The following is a 12,812-nucleotide window of genomic DNA, read 5'->3' on the forward strand; positions in this document are numbered from 1 at the left end:
ATAATATTCGTACCAAGTTTGATAGAATTTGATATGGCGTAATCCTTATAACTAACAAATAAAAAAAGGCCGAAACATAACCTCTCTTCAACTTTATTCGAGAGTTAATGATGTAACTTCAACATTTCGAAAAAAAGAAAAGAAATAGAATCAGCCTATTACATATATATATATATTTATATATACATAAACACGCTACCTATTGCTTTGATTTATATAGATTTTTTTGGGGAGGAGGATTGACCTACTTACCCACTGCAATAAATGCATTATCTCAACTAGACTCTTGCGTACATATATACAACTATATACTCCCATGATTTTAGTTTCAGCTTGACTCGAACAATTATTGACTTGAATCATTATAGTTTTTAAATATACTCAAATGGTGATCAGTCACTTTTCAAATTCGAAAAAAATAAAGTCCATCTGCCTAGTGATATATAATATTCAACTAGAATAAAATCTTGTATTTATTGGTCCAAAATAGATTGTATGGATTTTTCTCAAGGGGTTATATTAAGACATTTCCAGCAATTTTAACAAATTAACGTGATAGCTATATTGAGATGTTGGACCACATTTTTACTTAATATGAGGAATACACTTTTACCAAAAATAAGACATCCAATATTAAATTTCAAGGACGTGTCCGGAGATGGCACAAAAACCTCCGATATAATAATCTTTTGATAAATGACGTTCATCATACATATCGAACATCAATTTGGACAATTTTAATAATCAAAATTTATAATTAAATTATGCTTAATTTAAGAATAATAGCAAAATACTCATGTGTTTTAAAGATACTTACTAAACTATTTTAAATGGTGAATAACGGAAATACTTTCATAAATCAAATTAGTTCAAATGAAGCCAAGTAAAGGATCCTTTAAAAAAAATGGATTTTTTTAAGTCCTTATAAGAGGAGAAAACAGGATGAGACCGATTTGAAGTCCTTCATTAAAGGTTAGATACAAATACTTTGTACGGTTCCCTTACTTGTAGTAAGATGCAACTTTTAAAATATATGAAAAATATTACAGGACATTAACTCTGTCATTCATTCTATGTCCCCTCCCCCTGTCTAATTTAAAGGAATAAATATAGGTCAAAAAATATGACAAGGAAATTTCGCGCTCTTTTTGTAATTGCAATCAAAAGAACACTTTTTATTTAACTTACCAAAGCTATCAAAATTGTTTTTTTTATTCTTGAAGGGAGATAAAAAGTATAAATTCATGTTCAATGACGAAATAGACGAAAAGTCACTCTGATAATATGTGGGAGAGTTATAAGACTCGGAGTAGAATAAAAGATCGACATCGGAGTAATTCTTGCCCATATCATTGCTAGATACGCAGTATAATTTGTTTTTATTTCTCTCCCGTAATAGCTCCAATGGAATGTCATAACAGCTCAGCTGCTCTCCTTACAAACTGACAGGGTGACCACATTTGCATTTTTTTAAACCCAGTAGTATTTCAAATTATTTGAATCTATGGGTGTGCAACAATTAATAGAGTAACATCTTCGACAAATGAACAAGAAGTATATATATGTGGTTTTTTTATTTGTTGTAAATACGTACTGATAAAAATTGGCGGCAATTTTTAGATTGTTCGATTTTTGTAATGTTCTTTTTCTCAACTGTTGTTATTATTATTTGTCAATTCCTGAGGTGTAACCCTCCTTTTTTTTTTGCTACATACAACATATAGAAAACCAGATTGAACATTAGGATGTGCTCTTAAAAGACGGAAAGTAACACTGAGTTGGTTGAGAAGTTATAATTGTAAGCCCTTGTTGGACTCAGAGTAAATTTGAAGATTCATATTAGAGTAATTTTTGATTAATGAAACGTCATGATAACTAAGCTGCTCTCTTTCAAGACAAACATCAATTTTCAGACATACCATAGACTTAATTTCGGTTTCTTCCTTTTTAACACTCCTAAAATACTCCCAATTAGCAACACTCTAAATACTTATTTTCAACCTGTTAATGAAAGAGCTATACATTGGAATAAAAATAGTTCATATATAGTTAAAAACTATTGGAAAATAATAAATAATGCTTTGTTCTTTTAAAAAAATCCTATTCGAATTTATCGATAACATCACTCGATACATCACTAAATTAATAAACATTATACACCCATAAATTTCCTCAAATAAAGAGTCTAAACAATAAATAATTTTCTAAAGAAAATAAATATGGAAAAATGTTAGACAATTCTCTTTATAGAGCTATGAATCTATTTGCCTGTTTCTTAGAGGCGTGTAATGACTTTCTTGATAATAATAAATATTATTGTTATTCTGTAAGTGCACAAAACAATAGCTCATTTTGCAAATAAGCATTGTTCTTTTATTATTCTTATTCCCTTGCAAAAATAAATAATAATTATGTAATGAGTATTTCATATTAATTTATATCGGGAATAAGTTGACGTAATTCAATGTTTTGTTTAATGTTATTAGACCAACAACACTTTTGTATACAATAAATGCCCAAGTTTTGGTTATACACTGCTCATAACAACGCCTCAAATAATGAGCTGAAGCTTTAGCTAGAAAAAAAAGTTGCCTATAGCGCGGTGTAGCTCAGTAGAGAACGTGCTAGGAAGAAATTAATCTATAGAACGCAAGATATATAATTTTGATTTGCGGTCGCTCCTCGAGAAGGGAAAATGTCTTAAAGAGCAGGAGCAACTTTTGTAGTTGCAACTACAAAATGATTTGTTTCTTTTTTAGAACTGTTGTCATTTTTATTTAATTCTTGAAAAGGAAACATCAAACCATAAAGTAAAATCTGGTGCATATGCTCTTGAGATGGAAAGTAGCAATGAAGGTTTGCTTTGTTTCTTGTTGGACTCGGAGTAGAAGTCCTCTGCCTATGTATTCGTTATATACAAAGTGGGGCATGTATTTATTCACTTCCTCTTACGGCTGTGTGCAGTTGATCTAATACAACGGGATGCCAATTAAGCTCATCTCCTCCAAAGATATTCTAGTTGTCAAGGTTACCACGTTCATTTTCCTTTTGTTTCATTTTTTCATACTTACAGATCCTATTTTATGCATGTCTGGACATTCGTATTTAGATAATGGATATATTATTATCAGAGGTGTATAAAATATGCCCTAGAATGTTAAAGCGGCATTTTCTATTTGACAATCAAAATAGAGTTTTTATTTTCTCAAACTGCTTACATTATTATTTTGTTTTTGAAGAGAGAACATCTTGGCTTAAAGGTAGAAATAGTGCATTTGCTCATTTTAAAAAAACACAAATTTTGCTTCAATTATATGAAAAAATTCCTATTATTACTTTAATAGATGTTATTTTTTTGCCTCTGTTTGTTTGTTAGTTAGTCACCAGGATTACGCCAAAAGTAACTGATTAATTGGATCAAACTTATTATACAGATTATATAAGGTCTTATAACTATGCATAGAAAAATCTGCGTCACAATATCAACTTAACAAGCTGAGCTGAATATGCTATAAGTAATTTCTTATCAAATAATCCCCCCTCCCCTATATATTTTGATAAGTAAATTTGAAATTTGCGAAAAAGTATTGTTGTCTCTTTAAAAAAAAAAAAACATATCAAATGTCACCTTTTGTAGCTACATATTTACAAATGAATCACTGTCAATATGTACTTGTGTCTTAAAGACGGAAAATAATATATTTATATATATATTGATCATTTTACATTTTGGCATGAATTTATTCACGTTTCACTGATTTGTACAACCTTTTTAAGCTATTATGCGCTTTCAAAGATTTATCATTTCCCGGGATATTGTCTTTGAGAGAAATCCCGGGAAATATTGGAATCTCGTTTGTTAATAAGTATACAGTAAAATTTAAATATTTCATATTATATTATCATAAGAAATAATAAATCTTAAACTAGTCTCACCTATAATTTATTTTCCGTTTTCATTTTTATCATTATAACTAACAGTCAGCAGCAGGCTGTTTGTAATGCTCACAAGTCCATTGCAATAAAATTACATGAGATTATCTGAAAATAAAAATATATATAAATTAATAAACAAGCTTATTTTTGATAGATTATCAATATTAATAAAACAAAGTATGTCTGTCTGTGTAGCATAAAAACTTATAGCTCAGCGTGTCATATTAAAGAAGAAAAGAAAAGAGGATTACAAAAAAAAAATTGATGCAACTTTAGATTAAGTTAAGTAACGAGCATACGCAGCTAAAGCTCAACATATGATATTAAAAAAAAATTAAAGTTCATATATATGTAATAAAAGCTAATTTTGTCTATTGGTGAAGTTTGCGACGCCATAAATCAGTGCGTCATAATAAAGAAGAAAAGAAAAGGGGAATACATATAAAAACATAATTCATGCTACTTTAAATTATGTTTAGTGACGAGTATCTGTAGCTAAATCTCAGTGCGTCATATAAAAAAGCAAAGAAGAATAATGTATAAATCTATATTATTATAGTAAGCTTCATTGGTGCTTAATAATTCCAAACATGCTGGTACTCTCGCAAATGTATAACGTATATTATAAAATAATGAAGTACAGGATTTCCCAGGAATTTCCCGTAGGCGTAAAATCCCGGGAAAACAGGATCCCGAGAGATAAAGTATATTTATTATTTACTGATGTGTTCCTCATCATTAAAAAAAAAAAGAAAATGAGCCGATATCTTCTAAAAAATTATATGTTAGAAAGGAAGACATGACTTTAGTTGTCAACGTTTTCGATGGATGAGACACGCGCTAACGAGTGTCTATGAATACAATGAACACACATAGAACAAGTCAATATAAATGAGAGAGAATAATCATGAAAAGAAATGTCAAATTCAAATAGTTCTCACTTTTCTTTAATATACACTGAGTGCATACATAAAAAAGTCCAATTGAATTATTTAATATTTTTGGCAAAAATAGCAAAATATGGGGTTGCATAGGCTCAAAATTTGAGCATCCCATCCTAAATCTTAAGGATGCGTCCATTTTGACTACAAAAGTAGTCCTAAAGCATATTCTCTGCTATATTGCTGCAACATATATATCAGCTAGTGACGCTATCATAAATCAATCTCAACAATCAAGGATCCAATGTTTATCCGATGAATAAATACATAATGTAACGCGCACGGAAAGTTGCACGTGGAAATTTTCTACTGAAAAAATTTAATTTGGGAAAATTGATTAGAAAAAACAGAGAACATAGTGAGGAAATAAAGAAGTAATCAGGTTTATAAGGAGTCACAGATACGGGATTTTGAGTTAATTTCTAATGTATTCATTGACTAAAGGCACCTTATTCATAGTCATGATCTTAGTTGAGGCTTGAAGAAATGTAAGAAACTCCATTCATAGAAAGATAGCAACATTCCTTAAAATAAAACTCATATCAAATTATGAATTCGATAAAAAGGCGAATAAGTCATGCTGTAAAACCTCCAAGAGGCTAAATTAACAAAGGCAAAAATGGTTGCGTCAAAGTGATCGACAAACAAATTGTAAGGTTTAAAGTTATGTAGAATTATATAATAGGTAGAGCGCAAAGAATAGTCAGTAACAAGACATATGGTAGTTAGATATATTGAATACCTGAATTAGGACCTTTGTGAATATCACTTCCTGTTTTATGATTTTCGAAAGAAAAAATGAATTACTGCTATAAAAACCATCTATATTTAAAATAAGACTAGCGCAGAGAAAATATAAAAAGTATATTTAAATTCATATTTGTATTTATTATTATGCATTCTGAAATGCACCAACGAACGGCGAGAATTCTTCCTTTAGAGAGAGGTATTAAAACACCCACTGCTTATTAAATAACGAACAAAAAAGAAGAAAGATCAAATCCAACATCCGTTTTTCCTTTCTTATAGATACAACTTAGTTTGATCTTTACACACATCCCATCCCTCTTTAATAATAGGATTCCTATTAGATACATCAACATTCTTAAACCAAATTTCTTCTTCGTGTGGGAACTAAACGTTAAAAGGGTAAATTATTTCATGTGGAAAAATCTCCAAGTATGTAAGTAAATGTATGTGGCTAAATTACTGGTCACGCTATGAGGTATAAGTATAATTATTTTCATCAAGCATGAGCTTAATGTGAAGTAGAACACAATCAGAAAATTTGACCATGACGATATTGATCTGAAATCTTTAGTCAAATCTCCCCACAAATATATTCTGACAATAACTTTAAAGTAGAAATGGTTGGAAAGGTGAAAAAAAGTTTTTATCACCGCACTTAGGCCCAGAGTCAAGGTTGATGAGGACATATTATAGACTGTTTTACTTAACTGCTTCATTGTTTGTAAATAAAGACTAAAAAACAAAAAGAGTCCACGATCTCTGTGAGGCACATTTGTTATCAAAATAACAATGTTGTAGTAAATGTCCACTCTGTTGGTCAATAAGAACATGGCAAACATGATGGATAAGGAACTACAAAAGGTTCGAAGAAAGCTTACCATTATCCCCAAATTGTTGATAAATATCCTGAGAATGCTGTCGTTGAGGTTTTTACGACCCTTCACCAAGTTTAGAGGAAGATTAGAGGAAATGATGAATGCTTGTTGAGGACCTATCTGAAAATATGATAAATTTTTTTTGAAAGTATATTCTTTTTTATTGTCTTTCAATTTTTATTCTGAGTTTCATACGTCATTTAAAAAAATATACTTTTTCCTACGCACCCTGTATAAATTGTGAGAACAAGACAACAATAAGAAAAAAATATATAATTTTTACTTAGTCATTGCATATGAAGCATTAAAAAAAGTGAAAAAATATCTTCATTTTTTGTAGTTATCACGTTTTATAAATACTTTTAATTCATACTTTGTTAGTCCAAAAAAAAAAATCAAAGAAATTTAATATAACACTTCTCTATGACTTTATGCCTCATAGCAATAGGCACTATTAAAATTGTACAAGGCCAATAAGCCTTACTTATACTCTTAAATATCCCTCGCCCGTAATATTTTTTTTGTCAAATTTGTAGTATTTTTTTGTTGAGTACTGTTGTCAATAAATAAGTTAAAAATGTCAAATTGATTCTTTTTCTAAAATTAACTTTTTTTTTTAAATGTTTTTATATAAATTAAAAAAATCATAAGAAATGTGTCATGAAAGAAAAAAGAAAATTAGTTTTTATTTGCTTAATATTATGTTACATATTGGCAAATTTTAGAAACATATCCTTGTTATAGCTCTTCTCATAAATTTTGACAAAGAAACATTATAGTTAATATGCTATACTGTAAAAAATAGGCTTATTATGTCTATAGAAAAGTCAATTGTAGAAACTGTAATACTTATTTGATATGAACAATGTTTGGATAATATTTGGCCTCTAATGTTTCCCCAATTTGTTTTGCATATTTGTACAGAAATGACTCCTAATCTGCCCGTTTTGAAACATATACATATACCCATTTGGTCATAATTGAAGGTATCAAGTCAACCCTGCTCTCACAGCCACCGGTTTTAAGCATTTTATTGCACGAAGCGGTCATATTCAGTTTTCAAATGTTTAATTAATACAAAATAGAATATTTGATTCAATAAATCATCTGCATAAATCTGTCACTTTTTTGTCAGTTTTCTTTACTAACAGCTTAATAAGGGTTTGACTGTATATCCATAGTGGGGATCCAAAACTTACCGTAGCATGAACCAAATATATGAAACGTCATTTTTTTGGAATCAGGAAAAGACAGTTCAAAACAAATTGTGGAATTATTTAATTACTTTGTGTAGTTATATTTTGTATTCAACATGTCCTACCTCTCAAGAAAAAACAGCCTTACACGACGGCCAAAAGATTGACAGCTCTTGACGATAAAGGTCGTGCTCATGGCGTACCACACTCTCATAATGGCAACTCTGAGTGAATACACATTTGGAATAAAGGTGTGGCAGATATTTTTTCACAAGACGCTCCAATCTGCAAAGTCCAGGAAGTAGAGGTCAGGGATTGAGGAGGGCCACATGGATGTTGGCCAGAAGTCAGCCATATTGTTGTTTTAGAAGGTTTGATTCTTTTTGGCCGTATTGGGTTATAATGGACTTTTTGATGTTTTAGGCCGTCCATATATCGATGTCAACGGTCACTACAGCCTTCCAGGCACTGACACAGGCGTAAAGGAAATAGCACATGTTTTGTATTTTTTTGTCGTTTCTCGGACATTTTTACACTTAAATACATGGGATGAAACAAAACTACTTATTTTTTGTTTCAGCTGTCGTTTGCTTGCATAATGAAACCTTGTAATAAAAAATACCAGGGATAAAGCCGTGATTAAATACTTTTGCATGTGTTGGGTCTCCTCTCTCTACATCACATAGGACCTATTTTTCATTAGTTTTTTTAATATTTAATAAATATTTTGAAAAAAAAAATTCTATCATTTTTACTATTTATGTTATATGTTAGAATCACCTGAATTCATAATAAAGCCTTTTTACTGACCCTTACAAATAGGAACATCAACTTAAAAGACATCACGTTGAGGATTTAGAGTTGATGTATTTATTAAATGGACAAATTTACGAAAAAAACCTTGATAAAGTTTCATCTAATGGACAAATTTAGAAATAAAAAATTGAAGAAACTTCATCAAATGGCTTGTCAAACATTTCAAACAGTTTTTGCTGTGGCTGTCTCTATTTAAATCTGAAGACAACAGTTCCGTCCTGGTTAAATAGTCTCTTGTCCTTTTCCGTACTACATATCAGTCTTAAAACTTATAAAGTGATAACGTAGCTCAGAATTATTTCTTCCTCGTTTCATCCGTTCTAGTTCTGACAGTCCTAAGGGATTATATTCTTAGCCCTTTCTTAGACAACTGGGATTTTCTGCACACAAAATTTAATAAAATTGCTTTAAATTTGTTTAAAATAGATTTTAATGCTGGAACCAGCATTAATATACTTCTGTAATTTTTTTCATTAGAAATACAAAGGCTTTTGTTGAAAAAAATTATTTTCTCAGAGCTATTCGCAAATTTTGATCAAGTTTTAGTAAATTTGATTAATATTGGCACCTTTAAGACATTCTTTTAGATGTTTATTTCCTTTTTTTAAATTTAAAGAATTCCCATTGCTACAAATATATTATCAGCTGTTATCCTATATAGGAAACTCAATCTCATTAAATTTAATGAATAGATTTTCATTATTTAAAGTTTGTAAAAAGTAATTAATATTTCATAGCAGATTTTTTTTCGAAAATGAAGTTATAGTATTAAAATAATCACAAATTATATCTTGTTGCTGCACAAATCTAATGTTATTGTTATTAATTAGTGTACGTTTGAGTCTATGTCAAATATGCATCAGGAAATAAAATTCACTTAATATTTGGTTTAACATTTAACCTAAGTTCATCAACTAAGTTAAAATAAGCGGTTCACTAACGGATGTTTAAGAACTGGTCCCAAGGACAGACAGAGTAATACTGTCTACAAAACTCCTGCTACAACCTGTAAATAAAAATGAACTATAACTTACTTGTTTATCAATCATAGAATGAAGGTTAAAGAAGTAGACGCAAGGGGGCATGAAATCATTCTAGAGCTCAGGTTCTAAAGTTTTCTTTGAAATAAAGCCAGTCGCTATCATGTGGTGGAATAATAAAGATTGTACATTTGTCGTAGAAAATAAATATTATCATATATGATTTGACATAATATTTTAAGAAATTAAACTAATTGTAATTTAACTCCTGAGGGTTACGAGTGTGATTTATGAAAATCTGTTAATTGCCTCACTTATAACATAATATACAAAAACCGTTTTTTTCAATTCATTTTCATAGATTGAAATTTGCAAAATTCTTTCATCGCACAAAAAAACAACAACTCCACTATTAATGATGCTAAAGAGCTAAAATTGTTAGAATCAGATCTGGTGTAATGTAATAACTCTAAATTAGTACATTTTGTACAAACCAATTAATTGGAACTGGATTTATATCCGAAAAACCAAGATTTATAATACTTTTGCAAAATTGCCTAAAACTATAAACTAAATCAACTAATCAACCACAAATATAAAACAAGATAGGTTGCCCATGAAATGTTGCATCTTTTAAAAAAATTAATTATCCTTTTAAACCTCTGAATAAAAAAGTTATTTAAAGAGAAATGAAAAGAGTAACAGGGTATTGAAATACCAAAGTTGGACAATGGGGGATGTCTCCCCTCCGATATAATTTTCAAAGCTGTGTAAAACAACATCTTAAAAGTAAATTCTCAATATAAAACAAAAATTTAACTTTTTCCATTAATAAAACTTGTTTAATTACCTTTTGAAAAAAGGAAGTAATGTTGATGCACCCTGCATAATGAGCTCTATTACTGAGTGGACCAATAAAATATGAACACTTTTAATTTAAAAATTCAACAGGATATAATTAATTAATTAACAGTAGAATTTCAACAAAATTAATACAATAAGTGGATTTATTTATCAACTCTGTTAACCATTAATTTAGGGACGCCTAAATTTAGGCGGTGGTGGAAGGCCTGACACCTGCTTCAGATGTAGTCCTCTGGTGTGGCGTCCCAGTGCTGGCCGGCAGTGGATTTTAGAGCCTTGGTGTTACGATGACAGACACTTCAGGTCTTCATCTCAGCATGAAACCAAAAGGTGTAGTCGAGGGAGTTGGAATCACGGCTGTAGTGTTTAAAAAACTAATTCCAAAGATTCTTGCCACAGAATAGGTGGTTTTCTTTCATTGCTGATATAAAAAGGGGCCTCTTCACCCTCACACGGCTCTTTCTATTCACTATTTTGATAGTTATCTGGACATCCTAGTTTGAAACCCCAAATTATCTTGCATGGGCCCTCAAGGACTTGAGGGGATTGACCAGGGCTGTTTTATTTAAGAGTCCCGGGTCCAGTTTGGCCTTTTTGACAGAGCCATTATTCCTTTCCAAAGTTTAAGATTTGCTGACGGCATATACGGTGGTCCTGGAGAAAACTAACTGCTTAGAGTGTACAAATTGCTTATGCTTAAATATATTGAAATCACTCAACCTTCATTAATTATTAAATTAGGAAGTGTTCATATTTCAATACACCACCTGGTAATATATGCCACCAAGAAAAAAGAGATACTATATATATTTTTGATCAAGAAAGTAAAAATTTAAGTACTTTCATTTGTCAATCCTATTTTGATATCCATATACATCAACGCAGTACTTCAGCATTTTCTGTAATATTAAGGTAATAAAGTTTATTTTCTTATAAAATTAAATTGTTTGATTCCCCAAAATGGCCGACATCCACAATATCCACGTCTTATGAAACTGCTCTTTAATATATATTGCCTTGAATAATTAATAATTATCACTATTTTCATTAATATCTTTTTTTGATCATATATTGTTTACTGTGTTTTTTTATTTATAAATTAATGCACTTATTGGTTTTTAAGTAGTACCAATTAATAATATGGTGAATTTTAACATATATTAAGCGTATGGAGCCCGCCATTTTATGTCCACACTTCTGTCCAAATGGAAGCTATATGTATCAACTAATTATTTTCGCATTTGTTCTTTAGTAACAACTCCATTCGTCGGTGATTCTTTTAAACACACTTTGACCACCGACAACCTCAAGAATGGTAACCAGTCATAAATATATATACATAATTAAATTACAATTATTTACACTTTGCAAAAAATAGCACAAATGAGACCCCTGACTGTGAAGGATTGCAAATTGAGCTCTTTATTATTAACTTTTTATTTGTAGAACGGACTGGAGACAATTGAAACACTGTTTATTTTTGGCTCAATTACTCCAAGCTGGTTTGATTTACACCCATCAAATTATAGCACTAAATATATATTTTCTATTTTTGGAATCCAATTAAAAGTTATTCTGGTTATTTTTTTTTTCTAATAATCTTTGACCCAATGTAAAAACAATTTGACTGGCAATACATAAAAATACTAGAAAGGACACTCTGTAGAGCACAAGCCTCCGCCGAGGTTCATTTTTACTCAATAAAATATCATTTCTTCACCATGTTTAAGTAACATATGTGCAAAGATAAACATGTTGCATTTTATTAAATTCAGTGGCGTTGTTGACCTCTTTTTTTTCACATCTTAAATATATTTCTAAGTCTGCTTTTGGTGTTATCACCCATAAAATCCATAATGGTCGAACAAATCAGCCCGAAATTTAGTAAGTATACGTATAAAATAACCAAGCATGTTCCTATGATATTTTTTGGGCCGAAGATCATTAAGAGTCTGCTTTTCATAGAAATAAACTTCTTTTTTCTTCTCTCTTTCTATATCTCTATCCTTCTCTTTTCTCTTTCTACATCCTTCTCATTGCCCCTTTTTTTGTACATTCATTCTTTGTTTCTATTCCACTATATACTAGCTTGCAACGCGGGCACTCTTTGCTAGTATATAAAGAAAAAAAAAACCTATTTATATAACTACTTAAATCATAGCATTGATAATTTTTGGGGCTAAGCCCCCCCCCCCTCCTTTTAGTTAAATTTAATATCTATTGCATTCATACACTAAGAGATGATTTCAACTTTGTTTCTCAATTTGTTCAAAAATTATATCTTATTTTGTAATTAAGAACATAATTACAATCTTCACATTTCATAAATTATCATGGACATTTTTTAATTTAATCAATGTTTTGTTATTATTAAAAATATTCCTAATATAAATGATGTAGAAAAAATAACTCCATTATTTTCAATGGACTTTTTTCTTGATTTTCTTTCTTTTA

This window comes from Lepeophtheirus salmonis, chromosome 10 (genome assembly GCF_016086655.4).
Source record: "Lepeophtheirus salmonis chromosome 10, UVic_Lsal_1.4, whole genome shotgun sequence".
Taxonomy (NCBI): Eukaryota; Metazoa; Arthropoda; class Copepoda; order Siphonostomatoida; family Caligidae; genus Lepeophtheirus; species Lepeophtheirus salmonis.